This window comes from Protomyctophum parallelum (genome assembly GCF_964188405.1).
Source record: "Protomyctophum parallelum genome assembly, chromosome: 1".
Classification (NCBI taxonomy): domain Eukaryota; kingdom Metazoa; phylum Chordata; class Actinopteri; order Myctophiformes; family Myctophidae; genus Protomyctophum; species Protomyctophum parallelum.
Window position 1 is genome coordinate 47,668,916 of NC_139697.1, and position 20,454 is coordinate 47,689,369.

Consider the following 20,454-nt stretch of genomic DNA (forward strand, 5'->3'; position numbering starts at 1 on the left):
CCGGCACCCCTCCCGCCAATGGGATGGCATCCGGCAACCCTCCCGCCAATGGGATGGCATCCGGCAACCCTCCCGCCAATGGGATGGCATCCGGCAACCCTCCCGCCAATGGGGTGGCATCCGGGACCCCTCCCGCCAATGGGATGGCATCCGGCAACCCTCCCGCCAATGGGATGGCATCCGGCAACCCTCCCGCCAATGGGATGGCATCCGGCAACCCTCCCGCCAATGGGATGGCATCCGGCAACCCTCCCGCCAATGGGGTGGCATCCTGGACCCCTCCCGCCAATGGGATGGCATCCGGCAACCCTCCCGCCAATGGGGTGGCATCCGGGACCCCTCCCGCCAATGGGATGGCATCCGGCAACCCTCCCGCCAATGGGATGGCATCCGGCAACCCTCCCGCCAATGGGGTGGCATCCGGGACCCCTCCCGCCAATGGGATGGCATCCGGCAACCCTCCCGCCAATGGGGTGGCATCCGGCAACCCTCCCGCCAATGGGGTGGCATCCGGCAACCCTCCCGCCAATGGGATGGCATCCGGCAACCCTCCCGCCAATGGGGTGGCATCCGGGACCCCTCCCGCCAATGGGATGGCATCCGGCAACCCTCCCGCCAATGGGATGGCATCCGGCAACCCTCCCGCCAATGGGATGGCATCCGGCAACCCTCCCGCCAATGGGGTGGCATCCGGCAACCCTCCCGCCAATGGGATGGCATCCGGCAACCCTCCCGCCAATGGGGTGGCATCCGGGACCCCTCCCGCCAATGGGATGGCATCCGGCACCCCTCCCGCCAATGGGATGGCATCCGGCAACCCTCCCGCCAATGGGATGGCATCCGGCAACCCTCCCGCCAATGGGATGGCATCCGGCAACCCTCCCGCCAATGGGATGGCATCCAGCAACCCTCCCGCCAATGGGATGGCATCCGGCAACCCTCCCGCCAATGGGGTGGCATCCGGCAACCCTCCCGCCAATGGGGTGGCATCCGGCAACCCTCCCGCCAATGGGATGGCATCCGGCAACCCTCCCGCCAATGGGGTGGCATCCGGGACCCCTCCCGCCAATGGGATGGCATCCGGCAACCCTCCCGCCAATGGGATGGCATCCGGCAACCCTCCCGCCAATGGGGTGGCATCCGGGACCCCTCCCGCCAATGGGATGGCATCCGGCAACCCTCCCGCCAATGGGATGGCATCCGGGACCCCTCCCGCCAATGGGATGGCATCCGGCACCCCTCTTGCCAATGGGATGGCATCCGGCAACCCTCCCGCCAATGGGATGGCATCCGGCAACCCTCCCGCCAATGGGGTGGCATCCGGCAACCCTCCCGCCAATGGGATGGCATCCGGCAACCCTCCCGCCAATGGGGTGGCATCCGGGACCCCTCCCGCCAATGGGATGGCATCCGGCAACCCTCCCGCCAATGGGATGGCATCCGGCAACCCTCCCGCCAATGGGGTGGCATCCGGGACCCCTCCCGGCAATGGGATGGCATCCGGCACCCCTCCCGCCAATGGGATGGCATCCGGCAACCCTCCCGCCAATGGGATGGCATCCGGCAACCCTCCCGCCAATGGGATGGCATCCGGCAACCCTCCCGCCAATGGGATGGCATCCAGCAACCCTCCCGCCAATGGGATGGCATCCGGCAACCCTCCCGCCAATGGGGTGGCATCCGGCAACCCTCCCGCCAATGGGATGGCATCCGGCAACCCTCCCGCCAATGGGATGGCATCCGGCAACCCTCCCGCCAATGGGATGGCATCCGGCAACCCTCCCGCCAATGGGGTGGCATCCGGGACCCCTCCCGCCAATGGGATGGCATCCGGCAACCCTCCCGCCAATGGGGTGGCATCCGGGACCCCTCCCGCCAATGGGATGGCATCCGGCAACCCTCCCGCCAATGGGATGGCATCCGGCACCCCTCCCGCCAATGGGATGGCATCCGGCACCCCTCCCGCCAATGGGATGGCACCCGGCAACCCTCCCGCCAATGGGATGGCACGCGGCAACCCTCCCGCCAATGGGATGGCATCCGGCAACCCTCCCGCCAATGGGATGGCATCCGGGACCCCTCCCGCCAATGGGATGGCATCCGGCAACCCTCCCGCCAATGGGATGGCATCCGGCACCCCTCCCGCCAATGGGATGGCATCCGGCAACCCTCCCGCCAATGGGATGGCATCCGGCAACCCTCCCGCCAATGGGGTGGCATCCGGGACCCCTCCCGCCAATGGGATGGCATCCGGCAACCCTCCCGCCAATGGGGTGGCATCCGGGACCCCTCCGGGCAATGGGATGGCATACGGGACCCCTCCCGCCAATGGGATGGCATGCGGCAACCCTCCCGCCAATGGGATGGCATCCGGCAACCCTCCCGCCAATGGGGTGGCATCCGGCAACCCTCCCGCCAATGGGATGGCATCCGGCAACCCTCCCGCCAATGGGGTGGCATCCGGGACCCCTCCCGCCAATGGGATGGCATCCGGCAACCCTCCCGCCAATGGGATGGCATCCGGCAACCCTCCCGCCAATGGGGTGGCATCCGGGACCCCTCCCGGCAATGGGATGGCATCCGGCACCCCTCCCGCCAATGGGATGGCATCCGGCAACCCTCCCGCCAATGGGATGGCATCCGGCAACCCTCCCGCCAATGGGATGGCATCCGGCAACCCTCCCGCCAATGGGATGGCATCTGGCAACCCTCCCGCCAATGGGATGGCATCCGGAGACCCTCCCGCCAATGGGATGGCATCCGGGACCCCTCCCGCCAATGGGATGGCATCCGGCACCCCTCCCGCCAATGGGATGGCATCCGGCAACCCTCCCGCCAATGGGATGGCATCCGGGACCCCTCCCGCCAATGGGATGGCATCCGGCAACCCTCCCGCCAATGGGATGGCATCCGGCAACCCTCCCGCCAATGGGGTGGCATCCGGGACCCCTCCCACCAATGGGATGGCATCCGGCACCCCTCCCGCCAATGGGATGGCATCCGGCACCCCTCCCGCCAATGGGATGGCATCCGGCAACCCTCCCGCCAATGGGATGGCATCCGGCAACCCTCCCGCCAATGGGGTTGCATCCGGGACCCCTCCCGCCAATGGGATGGCATCCGGCAACCCTCCCGCCAATGGGATGGCATCCGGCAACCCTCCCGCCAATGGGATGGCATCCGGCAACCCTCCCGCCAATGGGGTGGCATCCGGGACCCCTCCCGCCAATGGGATGGCATCCGGCACCCCTCCCGCCAATGGGATGGCATCCGGCAACCCTCCCGCCAATGGGATGGCATCCGGCAACCCTCCCGCCAATGGGGTGGCATCCGGGACCCCTCCCGGCAATGGGATGGCATCCGGGACCCCTCCCGCCAATGGGATGGCATGCAGCAACCCTCCCGCCAATGGGATGGCATGCGGCAACCCTCCCGCCAATGGGATGGCATCCGGCAACCCTCCCGCCAATGGGGTGGCATCCGGGACTTTAAGGGACATGAAGTTGTTTCTCTTTTGCGTTCCTCAAGCATAGTGTGGACACTGTGCAAGATGTTACACACTTCCACAATGGAATTCTTCTCCTTTTCCATTTATTGAATGCGTGAGTGGAATACACACATGAGTGAGTGCATGTGCCAAAGGAAAATCTCACTAAATGAATTTTCAAAAAACCTCTTGATCATTGCGGGTGGCTTTTCCTGGGACAGAAAGTATCCCTTTAATGCTGGAAACATCTGCAGCAGCCTCTCAATTCCAGGGAATAATGACAGCCATCGTGTCTTGCTGTGGCAAAGGAGCTTTCTGTATTCAATATCAACAAAGTCACAGTACTCCTTCAAATTCTCAGTGCGCACAGTGTAAATGTGGAAGTACTGGTAAATCTTGAACATGATATTCTCAACTTCAACATCAAGTGTGTCTGCACCATGATGGACACAATTGTTCAATATGTGTGCTGGGCAACCCACACCGACCAGAGTCTTGTTCTGCAGCAACTTCTTCAAATTTGCAAACACATTTTTCCCCCCTTCATCACGACTGATTCCTCCGAAATTTGTGTTGCAATTGTCACCAGCAAATGCAATACATTTGTCTGACAAATTGTTTTTTCTCAATGTTTCAATCAAGTAGTTTGCAATGGTTTCGGCTGTCTCATTAGGTGTGTCTTTGACCTCAAGCAATGTTGATTGTACACCACCTTTCTTCCAGTCAAAATACTGGATTATGATTAGGAATATTTTCACTGCACCATGGTTACTCCCATCTGTAGCGATGCCACAGTACTGTATATCTTTGAGCGCCAATGGGATGGCATCCGGCAACCCTCCCGCCAATGGGATGGCATCCGGCAACCCTCCCACCAATGGGATGGCATCCGGCAACCCTCCCGCCAATGGGGTGGCATCCGGGACCCCTCCCGGCAATGGGATGGCATCCGGGACCCCTCCCGCCAATGGGATGGCATGCGGCAACCCTCCCGCCAATGGGATGGCATGCGGCAACCCTCCCGCCAATGGGATGGCATCCGGCAACCCTCCCGCCAATGGGGTTGCATCCGGGACCCCTCCCGCCAATGGGATGGCATCCGGCAACCCTCCCGCCAATGGGATGGCATCCGGCAACCCTCCCGCCAATGGGATGGCATCCGGCAACCCTCCCGCCAATGGGGTGGCATCCGGGACCCCTCCCGCCAATGGGATGGCATCCGGCACCCCTCCCGCCAATGGGATGGCATCCGGCAACCCTCCCGCCAATGGGATGGCATCCGGCAACCCTCCCGCCAATGGGGTGGCATCCGGGACCCCTCCGGGCAATGGGATGGCATACGGGACCCCTCCCGCCAATGGGATGGCATGCGGCAACCCTCCCGCCAATGGGATGGCATGCGGCAACCCTCCCGCCAATGGGATGGCATCCGGCAACCCTCCCGCCAATGGGGTTGCATCCGGGACCCCTCCCGCCAATGGGATGGCATCCGGCAACCCTCCCGCCAATGGGATGGCATCCGGCAACCCTCCCGCCAATGGGATGGCATCCGGCAACCCTCCCGCCAATGGGGTGGCATCCGGGACCCCTCCCGCCAATGGGATGGCATCCGGCACCCCTCCCGCCAATGGGATGGCATCCGGCAACCCTCCCGCCAATGGGATGGCATCCGGCAACCCTCCCGCCAATGGGGTGGCATCCGGGACCCCTCCGGGCAATGGGATGGCATACGGGACCCCTCCCGCCAATGGGATGGCATGCGGCAACCCTCCCGCCAATGGGATGGCATGCGGCAACCCTCCCGCCAATGGGATGGCATGCGGCAACCCTCCCGCCAATGGGATGGCATCCGGCAACCCTCCCGCCAATGGGGTGGCATCCGGGACCCCTCCCGCCAATGCGATGGCATCCGGCACCCCTCCTGCCAATGGGATGGCATCCGGCAACCCTCCCGCCAATGGGATGGCATCCGGCAACCCTCCCGCCAATGGGGTGGCATCCGGGACCCCTCCCGCCAATGGGATGGCATCCGGCAACCCTCCCGCCAATGGGATGGCATCCGGCACCCCTCCCGCCAATGGGATGGCATCCGGCACCCCTCCCGCCAATGGGATGGCACCCGGCAACCCTCCCGCCAATGGGATGGCACGCGGCAACCCTCCCGCCAATGGGATGGCATCCGGCAACCCTCCCGCCAATGGGATGGCATCCGGGACCCCTCCCGCCAATGGGATGGCATCCGGCAACCCTCCCGCCAATGGGATGGCATCCGGCACCCCTCCCGCCAATGGGATGGCATCCGTCAACCCTCCTGCCAATGGGATGGCATGCGGCAACCCTCCCGCCAAAGGGATGGCATGCGGCGACCCTCCCGCCAATGGGATGGCATGCGGCAACCCTCCCGCCAATGGGATGGCATGCGGCAACCCTCCCGCCAATGGGGTGGCATCCGGGACCCCTCCCGCCAATGGGATGGCATCCGGCAACCCTCCCGCCAATGGGATGGCATCCGGCACCCCTCCCGCCAATGGGATGGCATCCGGCAACCCTCCCGCCAATGGGATGGCATCCGGCAACCCTCCCGCCAATGGGATGGCATCCGGCAACCCTCCCGCCAATGGGGTGGCATCCGGGACCCCTCCCGCCAATGGGATGGCATCCGGCACCCCTCCCGCCAATGGGATGGCATCCGGCAACCCTCCCGCCAATGGGGTGGCATCCGGGACTTTAAGGGACATGAAGTTGTTTCTCTTTTGCGTTCCTCAAGCATAGTGTGGACACTGTGCAAGATGTTACACACTTCCACAATGGAATTCTTCTCCTTTTCCATTTCTTGAATGCGTGAGTGGAATACACACATGAGTGAGTGCATGTGCCAAAGGTAAATCTCACTAAATTAATTTTCAAAAAACCTCTTGATCATTGCGGGTGGCTTTTCCTGGGACAGAAAGTATCCCTTTAATGCTGGAAACATCTGCAGCAGCCTCTCAATTCCAGGGAATAATGACAGCCATCGTGTCTTGCTGTGGGAAAGGAGCTTTCTGTATTCAATATCAACAAAGTCACAGTACTCCTTCAAATTCTCAGTGCGCACAGTGTAAATGTGGAAGTACTGGTAAATCTTGAACATGATATTCTCAACTTCAACATCAAGTGTGTCTGCACCATGATGGACACAATTGTTCAATATGTGTGCTGGGCAACCCACACCGACCAGAGTCTTGTTCTGCAGCAACTTCTTCAAATTTGCAAACACATTTTTCCCCCCTTCATCACGACTGATTCCTCCGAAATTTGTGTTGCAATTGTCACCAGCAAATGCAATACATTTGTCTGACAAATTGTTTTTTCTCAATGTTTCAATCAAGTAGTTTGCAATGGTTTCGGCTGTCTCATTAGGTGTGTCTTTGACCTCAAGCAATGTTGATTGTACACCACCTTTCTTCCAGTCAAAATACTGGATTATGATTGGGAATATTTTCACTGCACCATGGTTACTCCCATCTGTAGCGATGCCACAGTACTGTATATCTTTGAGCGCCAATGGGATGGCATCCGGCAACCCTCCCGCCAATGGGGTGGCATCCGGGACCCCTCCGGGCAATGGGATGGCATACGGGACCCCTCCCGCCAATGGGATGGCATGCGGCAACCCTCCCGCCAATGGGATGGCATGCGGCAACCCTCCCGCCAATGGGATGGCATGCGGCAACCCTCCCGCCAATGGGATGGCATCCGGCAACCCTCCCGCCAATGGGATGGCATCCGGCAACCCTCCCGCCAATGGGGTGGCATCCGGGACCCCTCCCGCCAATGGGATGGCATCCGGCACCCCTCCTGCCAATGGGATGGCATCCGGCAACCCTCCCACCAATGGGATGGCATCCGGCAACCCTCCCGCCAATGGGGTGGCATCCGGGACCCCTCCCGCCAATGGGATGGCATCCGGCAACCCTCCCGCCAATGGGATGGCATGCGGCAACCCTCCCGCCAATGGGATGGCATGCGGCAACCCTCCCGCCAATGGGATGGCATGCGGCAACCCTCCCGCCAATGGGATGGCATCCGGCAACCCTCCCGCCAATGGGATGGCATCCGGCAACCCTCCCGCCAATGGGGTGGCATCCGGGACCCCTCCCGCCAATGGGATGGCATCCGGCACCCCTCCTGCCAATGGGATGGCATCCGGCAACCCTCCCGCCAATGGGATGGCACCCGGCAACCCTCCCGCCAATGGGATGGCACGCGGCAACCCTCCCGCCAATGGGATGGCATCCGGCAACCCTCCCGCCAATGGGATGGCATCCGGCAACCCTCCCGCCAATGGGGTGGCATCCGGGACCCCTCCCGCTAATGGGATGGCATCCGGCACCCCTCCTGCCAATGGGATGGCATCCGGCAACCCTCCCGCCAATGGGATGGCATCCGGCAACCCTCCCGCCAATGGGGTGGCATCCGGGACCCCTCCTGCCAATGGGATGGCATCCGGCAACCCTCCCGCCAATGGGATGGCATGCGGCAACCCTCCCGCCAATGGGATGGCATGCGGCAACCCTCCCGCCAATGGGATGGCATGCGGCAACCCTCCCGCCAATGGGATGGCATCCGGCAACCCTCCCGCCAATGGGATGGCATCCGGCAACCCTCCCGCCAATGGGGTGGCATCCGGGACCCCTCCCGCCAATGGGATGGCATCCGGCACCCCTCCTGCCAATGGGATGGCATCCGGCAACCCTCCCGCCAATGGGATGGCATCCGGCAACCCTCCCGCCAATGGGGTGGCATCCGGGACCCCTCCCGCCAATGGGATGGCATCCGGCAACCCTCCCGCCAATGGGATGGCATCCGGCACCCCTCCCGCCAATGGGATGGCATCCGGCACCCCTCCCGCCAATGGGATGGCACCCGGCAACCCTCCCGCCAATGGGATGGCACGCGGCAACCCTCCCGCCAATGGGATGGCATCCGGCAACCCTCCCGCCAATGGGATGGCATCCGGGACCCCTCCCGCCAATGGGATGGCATCCGGCAACCCTCCCGCCAATGGGATGGCATCCGGCGCCCCTCCCGCCAATGGGATGGCATCCGGCAACCCTCCCGCCAATGGGATGGCATCCGGCAACCCTCCCGCCAATGGGGTGGCATCCGGGACCCCTCCCGGCAATGGGATGGCATCCGGCACCCCTCCCGCCAATGGGATGGCATCCGGCACCCCTCCCGCCAATGGGATGGCATCCGGCAACCCTCCCGCCAATGGGGTGGCATCCGGGACCCCTCCCGCCAATGGGATGGCATCCGGCACCCCTCCCGCCAATGGGATGGCATCCGGCAACCCTCACGCCAATGGGATGGCATGCGGCAACCCTCCCGCCAATGGGATGGCATGCGGCAACCCTCCCGCCAATGGGATGGCATCCGGCACCCCTCCTGCCAATGGGATGGCATCCGGCAACCCTCCCGCCAATGGGATGGCATCCGGCAACCCTCCCGCCAATGGGGTGGCATCCGGGACCCCTCCCGGCAATGGGATGGCATCCGGGACCCCTCCCGCCAATGGGATGGCATGCGGCAACCCTCCCGCCAATGGGATGGCATCCGGCAACCCTCCCACCAATGGGATGGCATCCGGCAACCCTCCCGCCAATGGGGTGGCATCCGGGACCCCTCCCGGCAATGGGATGGCATCCGGGACCCCTCCCGCCAATGGGATGGCATGCGGCAACCCTCCCGCCAATGGGATGGCATGCGGCAACCCTCCCGCCAATGGGATGGCATCCGGCAACCCTCCCGCCAATGGGGTTGCATCCGGGACCCCTCCCGCCAATGGGATGGCATCCGGCAACCCTCCCGCCAATGGGATGGCATCCGGCAACCCTCCCGCCAATGGGATGGCATCCGGCAACCCTCCCGCCAATGGGGTGGCATCCGGGACCCCTCCCGCCAATGGGATGGCATCCGGCACCCCTCCCGCCAATGGGATGGCATCCGGCAACCCTCCCGCCAATGGGATGGCATCCGGCAACCCTCCCGCCAATGGGGTGGCATCCGGGACCCCTCCGGGCAATGGGATGGCATACGGGACCCCTCCCGCCAATGGGATGGCATGCGGCAACCCTCCCGCCAATGGGATGGCATCCGGCAACCCTCCCGCCAATGGGGTGGCATCCGGGACCCCTCCCGCCAATGGGATGGCATCCGGCACCCCTCCCGCCAATGGGATGGCATCCGGCAACCCTCCCGCCAATGGGGTGGCATCCGGGACTTTAAGGGACATGAAGTTGTTTCTCTTTTGCGTTCCTCAAGCATAGTGTGGACACTGTGCAAGATGTTACACACTTCCACAATGGAATTCTTCTCCTTTTCCATTTCTTGAATGCGTGAGTGGAATACACACATGAGTGAGTGCATGTGCCAAAGGTAAATCTCACTAAATTAATTTTCAAAAAACCTCTTGATCATTGCGGGTGGCTTTTCCTGGGACAGAAAGTATCCCTTTAATGCTGGAAACATCTGCAGCAGCCTCTCAATTCCAGGGAATAATGACAGCCATCGTGTCTTGCTGTGGGAAAGGAGCTTTCTGTATTCAATATCAACAAAGTCACAGTACTCCTTCAAATTCTCAGTGCGCACAGTGTAAATGTGGAAGTACTGGTAAATCTTGAACATGATATTCTCAACTTCAACATCAAGTGTGTCTGCACCATGATGGACACAATTGTTCAATATGTGTGCTGGGCAACCCACACCGACCAGAGTCTTGTTCTGCAGCAACTTCTTCAAATTTGCAAACACATTTTTCCCCCCTTCATCACGACTGATTCCTCCGAAATTTGTGTTGCAATTGTCACCAGCAAATGCAATACATTTGTCTGACAAATTGTTTTTTCTCAATGTTTCAATCAAGTAGTTTGCAATGGTTTCGGCTGTCTCATTAGGTGTGTCTTTGACCTCAAGCAATGTTGATTGTACACCACCTTTCTTCCAGTCAAAATACTGGATTATGATTGGGAATATTTTCACTGCACCATGGTTACTCCCATCTGTAGCGATGCCACAGTACTGTATATCTTTGAGCGCCAATGGGATGGCATCCGGCAACCCTCCCGCCAATGGGGTGGCATCCGGGACCCCTCCGGGCAATGGGATGGCATACGGGACCCCTCCCGCCAATGGGATGGCATGCGGCAACCCTCCCGCCAATGGGATGGCATGCGGCAACCCTCCCGCCAATGGGATGGCATGCGGCAACCCTCCCGCCAATGGGATGGCATCCGGCAACCCTCCCGCCAATGGGATGGCATCCGGCAACCCTCCCGCCAATGGGGTGGCATCCGGGACCCCTCCCGCCAATGGGATGGCATCCGGCACCCCTCCTGCCAATGGGATGGCATCCGGCAACCCTCCCACCAATGGGATGGCATCCGGCAACCCTCCCGCCAATGGGGTGGCATCCGGGACCCCTCCCGCCAATGGGATGGCATCCGGCAACCCTCCCGCCAATGGGATGGCATGCGGCAACCCTCCCGCCAATGGGATGGCATGCGGCAACCCTCCCGCCAATGGGATGGCATGCGGCAACCCTCCCGCCAATGGGATGGCATCCGGCAACCCTCCCGCCAATGGGATGGCATCCGGCAACCCTCCCGCCAATGGGGTGGCATCCGGGACCCCTCCCGCCAATGGGATGGCATCCGGCACCCCTCCTGCCAATGGGATGGCATCCGGCAACCCTCCCGCCAATGGGATGGCACCCGGCAACCCTCCCGCCAATGGGATGGCACGCGGCAACCCTCCCGCCAATGGGATGGCATCCGGCAACCCTCCCGCCAATGGGATGGCATCCGGCAACCCTCCCGCCAATGGGGTGGCATCCGGGACCCCTCCCGCTAATGGGATGGCATCCGGCACCCCTCCTGCCAATGGGATGGCATCCGGCAACCCTCCCGCCAATGGGATGGCATCCGGCAACCCTCCCGCCAATGGGGTGGCATCCGGGACCCCTCCTGCCAATGGGATGGCATCCGGCAACCCTCCCGCCAATGGGATGGCATGCGGCAACCCTCCCGCCAATGGGATGGCATGCGGCAACCCTCCCGCCAATGGGATGGCATGCGGCAACCCTCCCGCCAATGGGATGGCATCCGGCAACCCTCCCGCCAATGGGATGGCATCCGGCAACCCTCCCGCCAATGGGGTGGCATCCGGGACCCCTCCCGCCAATGGGATGGCATCCGGCACCCCTCCTGCCAATGGGATGGCATCCGGCAACCCTCCCGCCAATGGGATGGCATCCGGCAACCCTCCCGCCAATGGGGTGGCATCCGGGACCCCTCCCGCCAATGGGATGGCATCCGGCAACCCTCCCGCCAATGGGATGGCATCCGGCACCCCTCCCGCCAATGGGATGGCATCCGGCACCCCTCCCGCCAATGGGATGGCACCCGGCAACCCTCCCGCCAATGGGATGGCACGCGGCAACCCTCCCGCCAATGGGATGGCATCCGGCAACCCTCCCGCCAATGGGATGGCATCCGGGACCCCTCCCGCCAATGGGATGGCATCCGGCAACCCTCCCGCCAATGGGATGGCATCCGGCGCCCCTCCCGCCAATGGGATGGCATCCGGCAACCCTCCCGCCAATGGGATGGCATCCGGCAACCCTCCCGCCAATGGGGTGGCATCCGGGACCCCTCCCGGCAATGGGATGGCATCCGGCACCCCTCCCGCCAATGGGATGGCATCCGGCACCCCTCCCGCCAATGGGATGGCATCCGGCAACCCTCCCGCCAATGGGGTGGCATCCGGGACCCCTCCCGCCAATGGGATGGCATCCGGCACCCCTCCCGCCAATGGGATGGCATCCGGCAACCCTCACGCCAATGGGATGGCATGCGGCAACCCTCCCGCCAATGGGATGGCATGCGGCAACCCTCCCGCCAATGGGATGGCATCCGGCACCCCTCCTGCCAATGGGATGGCATCCGGCAACCCTCCCGCCAATGGGATGGCATCCGGCAACCCTCCCGCCAATGGGGTGGCATCCGGGACCCCTCCCGGCAATGGGATGGCATCCGGGACCCCTCCCGCCAATGGGATGGCATGCGGCAACCCTCCCGCCAATGGGATGGCATCCGGCAACCCTCCCACCAATGGGATGGCATCCGGCAACCCTCCCGCCAATGGGGTGGCATCCGGGACCCCTCCCGGCAATGGGATGGCATCCGGGACCCCTCCCGCCAATGGGATGGCATGCGGCAACCCTCCCGCCAATGGGATGGCATGCGGCAACCCTCCCGCCAATGGGATGGCATCCGGCAACCCTCCCGCCAATGGGGTTGCATCCGGGACCCCTCCCGCCAATGGGATGGCATCCGGCAACCCTCCCGCCAATGGGATGGCATCCGGCAACCCTCCCGCCAATGGGATGGCATCCGGCAACCCTCCCGCCAATGGGGTGGCATCCGGGACCCCTCCCGCCAATGGGATGGCATCCGGCACCCCTCCCGCCAATGGGATGGCATCCGGCAACCCTCCCGCCAATGGGATGGCATCCGGCAACCCTCCCGCCAATGGGGTGGCATCCGGGACCCCTCCGGGCAATGGGATGGCATACGGGACCCCTCCCGCCAATGGGATGGCATGCGGCAACCCTCCCGCCAATGGGATGGCATGCGGCAACCCTCCCGCCAATGGGATGGCATGCGGCAACCCTCCCGCCAATGGGATGGCATCCGGCAACCCTCCCGCCAATGGGGTGGCATCCGGGACCCCTCCCGCCAATGCGATGGCATCCGGCACCCCTCCTGCCAATGGGATGGCATCCGGCAACCCTCCCGCCAATGGGATGGCATCCGGCAACCCTCCCGCCAATGGGGTGGCATCCGGGACCCCTCCCGCCAATGGGATGGCATCCGGCAACCCTCCCGCCAATGGGATGGCATCCGGCACCCCTCCCGCCAATGGGATGGCATCCGGCACCCCTCCCGCCAATGGGATGGCACCCGGCAACCCTCCCGCCAATGGGATGGCACGCGGCAACCCTCCCGCCAATGGGATGGCATCCGGCAACCCTCCCGCCAATGGGATGGCATCCGGGACCCCTCCCGCCAATGGGATGGCATCCGGCAACCCTCCCGCCAATGGGATGGCATCCGGCACCCCTCCCGCCAATGGGATGGCATCCGTCAACCCTCCCGCCAATGGGATGGCATGCGGCAACCCTCCCGCCAAAGGGATGGCATGCGGCGACCCTCCCGCCAATGGGATGGCATGCGGCAACCCTCCCGCCAATGGGATGGCATCCGGCAACCCTCCCGCCAATGGGGTGGCATCCGGGACCCCTCCCGCCAATGGGATGGCATCCGGCAACCCTCCCGCCAATGGGATGGCATCCGGCACCCCTCCCGCCAATGGGATGGCATCCGGCAACCCTCCCGCCAATGGGATGGCATCCGGCAACCCTCCCGCCAATGGGATGGCATCCGGCAACCCTCCCGCCAATGGGGTGGCATCCGGGACCCCTCCCGCCAATGGGATGGCATCCGGCACCCCTCCCGCCAATGGGATGGCATCCGGCAACCCTCCCGCCAATGGGGTGGCATCCGGGACTTTAAGGGACATGAAGTTGTTTCTCTTTTGCGTTCCTCAAGCATAGTGTGGACACTGTGCAAGATGTTACACACTTCCACAATGGAATTCTTCTCCTTTTCCATTTCTTGAATGCGTGAGTGGAATACACACATGAGTGAGTGCATGTGCCAAAGGTAAATCTCACTAAATGAATTTTCAAAAAACCTCTTGATCATTGCGGGTGGCTTTTCCTGGGACAGAAAGTATCCCTTTAATGCTGGAAACATCTGCAGCAGCCTCTCAATTCCAGGGAATAATGACAGCCATCGTGTCTTGCTGTGGGAAAGGAGCTTTCTGTATTCAATATCAACAAAGTCACAGTACTCCTTCAAATTCTCAGTGCGCACAGTGTAAATGTGGAAGTACTGGTAAATCTTGAACATGATATTCTCAACTTCAACATCAAGTGTGTCTGCACCATGATGGACACAATTGTTCAATATGTGTGCTGGGCAACCCACACCGACCAGAGTCTTGTTCTGCAGCAACTTCTTCAAATTTGCAAACACATTTTTCCCCCCTTCATCACGACTGATTCCTCCGAAATTTGTGTTGCAATTGTCACCAGCAAATGCAATACATTTGTCTGACAAATTGTTTTTTCTCAATGTTTCAATCAAGTAGTTTGCAATGGTTTCGGCTGTCTCATTAGGTGTGTCTTTGACCTCAAGCAATGTTGATTGTACACCACCTTTCTTCCAGTCAAAATACTGGATTATGATTGGGAATATTTTCACTGCACCATGGTTACTCCCATCTGTAGCGATGCCACAGTACTGTATATCTTTGAGCGCCAATGGGATGGCATCCGGCAACCCTCCCGCCAATGGGGTGGCATCCGGGACCCCTCCGGGCAATGGGATGGCATACGGGACCCCTCCCGCCAATGGGATGGCATGCGGCAACCCTCCCGCCAATGGGATGGCATGCGGCAACCCTCCCGCCAATGGGATGGCATGCGGCAACCCTCCCGCCAATGGGATGGCATCCGGCAACCCTCCCGCCAATGGGATGGCATCCGGCAACCCTCCCGCCAATGGGGTGGCATCCGGGACCCCTCCCGCCAATGGGATGGCATCCGGCACCCCTCCTGCCAATGGGATGGCATCCGGCAACCCTCCCGCCAATGGGATGGCATCCGGCAACCCTCCCGCCAATGGGGTGGCATCCGGGACCCCTCCCGCCAATGGGATGGCATCCGGCAACCCTCCCGCCAATGGGATGGCATGCGGCAACCCTCCCGCCAATGGGATGGCATGCGGCAACCCTCCCGCCAATGGGATGGCATGCGGCAACCCTCCCGCCAATGGGATGGCATCCGGCAACCCTCCCGCCAATGGGATGGCATCCGGCAACCCTCCCGCCAATGGGGTGGCATCCGGGACCCCTCCCGCCAATGGGATGGCATCCGGCACCCCTCCTGCCAATGGGATGGCATCCGGCAACCCTCCCGCCAATGGGATGGCACCCGGCAACCCTCCCGCCAATGGGATGGCACGCGGCAACCCTCCCGCCAATGGGATGGCATCCGGCAACCCTCCCGCCAATGGGATGGCATCCGGCAACCCTCCCGCCAATGGGGTGGCATCCGGGACCCCTCCCGCCAATGGGATGGCATCCGGCACCCCTCCTGCCAATGGGATGGCATCCGGCAACCCTCCCGCCAATGGGATGGCATCCGGCAACCCTCCCGCCAATGGGGTGGCATCCGGGACCCCTCCTGCCAATGGGATGGCATCCGGCAACCCTCCCGCCAATGGGATGGCATGCGGCAACCCTCCCGCCAATGGGATGGCATGCGGCAACCCTCCCGCCAATGGGATGGCATGCGGCAACCCTCCCGCCAATGGGATGGCATCCGGCAACCCTCCCGCCAATGGGATGGCATCCGGCAACCCTCCCGCCAATGGGGTGGCATCCGGGACCCCTCCCGCCAATGGGATGGCATCCGGCACCCCTCCTGCCAATGGGATGGCATCCGGCAACCCTCCCGCCAATGGGATGGCATCCGGCAACCCTCCCGCCAATGGGGTGGCATCCGGGACCCCTCCCGCCAATGGGATGGCATCCGGCAACCCTCCCGCCAATGGGATGGCATCCGGCACCCCTCCCGCCAATGGGATGGCATCCGGCACCCCTCCCGCCAATGGGATGGCACCCGGCAACCCTCCCGCCAATGGGATGGCACGCGGCAACCCTCCCGCCAATGGGATGGCATCCGGCAACCCTCCCGCCAATGGGATGGCATCCGGGACCCCTCCCGCCAATGGGATGGCATCCGGCAACCCTCCCGCCAATGGGATGGCATCCGGCACCCCTCCCGCCAATGGGATGGCATCCGGCAACCCTCCCGCCAATGGGATGGCATCCGGCAACCCTCCCGCCAATGGGGTGGCATCCGGGACCCCTCCCGGCAATGGGATGGCATCCGGCACCCCTCCCGCCAATGGGATGGCATCCGGCACCCCTCCCGCCAATGGGATGGCATCCGGCAACCCTCCCGCCAATGGGGTGGCATCCGGGACCCCTCCCGCCAATGGGATGGCATCCGGCACCCCTCCCGCCAATGGGATGGCATCCGGCAACCCTCCCGCCAATGGGATGGCATGCGGCAACCCTCCCGCCAATGGGATGGCATGCGGCAACCCTCCCGCCAATGGGATGGCATCCGGCACCCCTCCTGCCAATGGGATGGCATCCGGCAACCCTCCCGCCAATGGGATGGCATCCGGCAACCCTCCCGCCAATGGGGTGGCATCCGGGACCCCTCCCGCCAATGGGATGTCATCCGGCAACCCTCCCGCCAATGGGATGGCATCCGGCACCCCTCCCGCCAATGGGATGGCATCCGGCACCCCTCCCGCCAATGGGATGGCACCCGGCAACCCTCCCGCCAATGGGATGGCACGCGGCAACCCTCCCGCCAATGGGATGGCATCCGGCAACCCTCCCGCCAATGGGATGGCATCCGGCAACCCTCCCGAAGATGGGATGGCATCCGGCACCCCTCCCGCCAATGGGATGGCATCCGGCAACCCTCCCGCCAATGGGATGGCATCCGGCAACCCTCCCGCCAATGGGGTGGCATCCGGGACCCCTCCCGCCAATGGGATGGCATCCGGCAACCCTCCCGCCAATGGGATGGCATCCGGCAACCCTCCCGCCAATGGGATGGCATCCGGCAACCCTCCCGCCAATGGGATGGCATGCGGCAACCCTCCCGCCAATGGGATGGCATCCGGCAACCCTCCCGCCAATGGGGTGGCATCCGGCAACCCTCCCGCCAATGGGGTGGCATCCGGCAACCCTCCCGCCAATGGGATGGCATCCGGCAACCCTCCCGCCAATGGGGTGGCATCCGGGACCCCTCCCGCCAATGGGATGGCATCCGGCAACCCTCCCGCCAATGGGATGGCATCCGGCAACCCTCCCGCCAATGGGGTGGCATGCGGCAACCCTCCCGCCAATGGGATGGCATCCGGCAACCCTCCCGCCAATGGGGTGGCATCCGGGACTTTAAGGGACATGAAGTTGTTTCTCTTTTGCGTTCCTCAAGCATAGTGTGGACACTGTGCAAGATGTTACACACTTCCACAATGGAATTCTTCTCCTTTTCCATTTATTGAATGCGTGAGTGGAATACACACATGAGTGAGTGCATGTGCCAAAGGAAAATCTCACTAAATGAATTTTCAAAAAACCTCTTGATCATGGGGATGGCATCCGGCAACCCTCCCGCCAATGGGGTGGCATCCGGGACCCCTCCCGCCAATGGGATGGCATCCGGCACCCCTCCCGCCAATGGGATGGCATCCGGCACCCCTCCCGCCAATGGGATGGCATCCGGCAACCCTCCCGCCAATGGGATGGCATCCGGCAACCCTCCCGCCAATGGGGTTGCATCCGGGACCCCTCCCGCCAATGGGATGGCATCCGGCAACCCTCCCGCCAATGGGATGGCATCTGGCAACCCTCCCGCCAATGGGATGGCATCCGGAGACCCTCCCGCCAATGGGATGGCATCCGGGACCCCTCCCGCCAATGGGATGGCATCCGGCACCCCTCCCGCCAATGGGATGGCATCCGGCAACCCTCCCGCCAATGGGGTGGCATCCGGGACCCCTCCCGGCAATGGGATGGCATCCGGGACCCCTCCCGCCAATGGGATGGCATGCGGCAACCCTCCCGCCAATGGGATGGCATGCGGCAACCCTCCCGCCAATGGGATGGCATCCGGCAACCCTCCCGCCAATGGGGTGGCATCCGGGACTTTAAGGGACATGAAGTTGTTTCTCTTTTGCGTTCCTCAAGCATAGTGTGGACACTGTGCAAGATGTTACACACTTCCACAATGGAATTCTTCTCCTTTTCCATTTATTGAATGCGTGAGTGGAATACACACATGAGTGAGTGCATGTGCCAAAGGAAAATCTCACTAAATGAATTTTCAAAAAACCTCTTGATCATTGCGGGTGGCTTTTCCTGGGACAGAAAGTATCCCTTTAATGCTGGAAACATCTGCAGCAGCCTCTCAATTCCAGGGAATAATGACAGCCATCGTGTCTTGCTGTGGCAAAGGAGCTTTCTGTATTCAATATCAACAAAGTCACAGTACTCCTTCAAATTCTCAGTGCGCACAGTGTAAATGTGGAAGTACTGGTAAATCTTGAACATGATATTCTCAACTTCAACATCAAGTGTGTCTGCACCATGATGGACACAATTGTTCAATATGTGTGCTGGGCAACCCACACCGACCAGAGTCTTGTTCTGCAGCAACTTCTTCAAATTTGCAAACACATTTTTCCCCCCTTCATCACGACTGATTCCTCCGAAATTTGTGTTGCAATTGTCACCAGCAAATGCAATACATTTGTCTGACAAATTGTTTTTTCTCAATGTTTCAATCAAGTAGTTTGCAATGGTTTCGGCTGTCTCATTAGGTGTGTCTTTGACCTCAAGCAATGTTGATTGTACACCACCTTTCTTCCAGTCAAAATACTGGATTATGATTAGGAATATTTTCACTGCACCATGGTTACTCCCATCTGTAGCGATGCCACAGTACTGTATATCTTTGAGCGCCAATGGGATGGCATCCGGCAACCCTCCCGCCAATGGGATGGCATCCGGCAACCCTCCCGCCAATGGGGTGGCATCCGGGACCCCTCCCACCAATGGGATGGCATCCGGCACCCCTCCCGCCAATGGGATGGCATCCGGCACCCCTCCCGCCAATGGGATGGCATCCGGCAACCCTCCCGCCAATGGGATGGCATCCGGGACCCCTCCCGCCAATGGGATGGCATCCGGCACCCCTCCCGCCAATGGGATGGCATCCGGCAACCCTCCCGCCAATGGGATGGCATCCGGCAACCCTCCCGCCAATGGGGTGGCATCCGGGACCCCTCCCGGCAATGGGATGGCATCCGGGACCCCTCCCGCCAATGGGATGGCATGCGGCAACCCTCCCGCCAATGGGATGGCATGCGGCAACCCTCCCGCCAATGGGATGGCATCCGGCAACCCTCCCGCCAATGGGGTGGCATCCGGGACTTTAAGGGACATGAAGTTGTTTCTCTTTTGCGTTCCTCAAGCATAGTGTGGACACTGTGCAAGATGTTACACACTTCCACAATGGAATTCTTCTCCTTTTCCATTTATTGAATGCGTGAGTGGAATACACACATGGGTGAGTGCATGTGCCAAAGGAAAATCTCACTAAATGAATTTTCAAAAAACCTCTTGATCATTGCGGGTGGCTTTTCCTGGGACAGAAAGTATCCCTTTAATGCTGGAAACATCTGCAGCAGCCTCTCAATTCCAGGGAATAATGACAGCCATCGTGTCTTGCTGTGGCAAAGGAGCTTTCTGTATTCAATATCAACAAAGTCACAGTACTCCTTCAAATTCTCAGTGCGCACAGTGTAAATGTGGAAGTACTGGTAAATCTTGAACATGATATTCTCAACTTCAACATCAAGTGTGTCTGCACCATGATGGACACAATTGTTCAATATGTGTGCTGGGCAACCCACACCGACCAGAGTCTTGTTCTGCAGCAACTTCTTCAAATTTGCAAACACATTTTTCCCCCCTTCATCACGACTGATTCCTCCGAAATTTGTGTTGCAATTGTCACCAGCAAATGCAATACATTTGTCTGACAAATTGTTTTTTCTCAATGTTTCAATCAAGTAGTTTGCAATGGTTTCGGCTGTCTCATTAGGTGTGTCTTTGACCTCAAGCAATGTTGATTGTACACCACCTTTCTTCCAGTCAAAATACTGGATTATGATTAGGAATATTTTCACTGCACCATGGTTACTCCCATCTGT